Below are 1,493 nucleotides of genomic sequence, written 5' to 3'. Positions count from 1 at the left end.
ATACTTGGGATTATGTGAGAACAAGGGTTTTTCTTGAGACCCATAAAACCAATTCTCAACCCTTGGATTAGATCTATAATTTGAACATTCATAATTACAAAATTGCCACGAGACTTCTCCATAATCACAAAATTGCCATCGTGCAACTTTAGATCATTAGCTTACAAAGTTGATCAATGAACATAAATTGGTCTTATGGGTCTCACGAAAAACCTTTGGAGAGAGAGAGAGATAGAGAGTTTGGTTCAAATACTAACCAATTTTTTTTTGTTAACTATGTTAAACCAAGCTCAACCAATCATATTCCATCTTTTCATTTGGTTCAAATGTAACTCATATATTAAATACAAGGGTATTTAAGTAATTTATCATTTTATGTAACTACCAAATAATTAATTGGGAGTTACAAATATGAAAATATCACAATTGATCATGATGCAATATTGACATTGGGGTTTCACACGTGTTCATGTTCTATAATTCACATTTATTTTAATCGACAGTTCTCACATTCGACATATGAACACATCAGAAATCACATAGCCTTAGATGCCGTGATTCATAAGTGTTCATGTATATTCAAATCACTAGATGTTCATATCAATACATGTGAAAACATGTGAACACGTATGAAAACACACAGCCTTAGATGTCTTGGTTCATAGGTGTTCATGTACATACAACATAGTTGGCTCCTGAATATACAGAAGATATTCATACGGTTCACATGTTGTTCATATGTCTAATCTTTTTTGTTTGATGTGGTTTGAAGATATACACAAATTGTCATAAGTTGTTCATATGTCTGACAACTCGTGTATCAAAAATAGATTATTTTTTATCTAAATACCCTTTGATATTTTGTTCACATATGTTAATTGAAAAATATTAATTTAATAATTAATTTTTAAATATCATTAAATCACAACCGTTTATAATTCAAATTAACGGTCAAGATCGATTAACAAAATTAACACAATAATCTTTGTTAACAATTGAACCAACCCCTATATATATATATATATATTAGTTGTGTACCCGCACAATGCGGCGGGATGTAAAAGTTCATTAAAATCTATTCAATTTCGAGATATCAAAGTCTTTCAAGATGTCATAAAGCCTACAACATTTGTACTTACATTTTTCTATTTTTCAATACTTGTGGTTGCAAAAACCTGCTACAACAAGTGTGCATGTAAGAAAAGCATGTGTGGGTGTGTGTGTGTAAGAAACAGAAGAATGGAATATACAAAAAGCATGTGTGGGTGTGTGCATGTGCGAAAAGCATGTGTGAGTTTATAGTTTAAAAGCACCATGTGCTTGAGAATTAGAAGAATGGAATATACAAAAATTGATGAGGTTTTAAAACAAGAGCATGGTTTTTTTATAATCATTGTCTGCTCTTTTAAGTTTTTACATGTGAAGTGCATATCTTATTGGCCTGAGGATGGGAGGTCTTATGTGGCCCTAGGAATAGTATAAATACATATGCA

This window comes from Cynara cardunculus (assembly GCF_001531365.2).
Source record: "Cynara cardunculus var. scolymus isolate 2C chromosome LG 13, CcrdV1, whole genome shotgun sequence".
Lineage (NCBI taxonomy): Eukaryota > Viridiplantae > Streptophyta > Magnoliopsida > Asterales > Asteraceae > Cynara > Cynara cardunculus.
Note: the sequence above shows the minus strand (reverse complement) of the source record.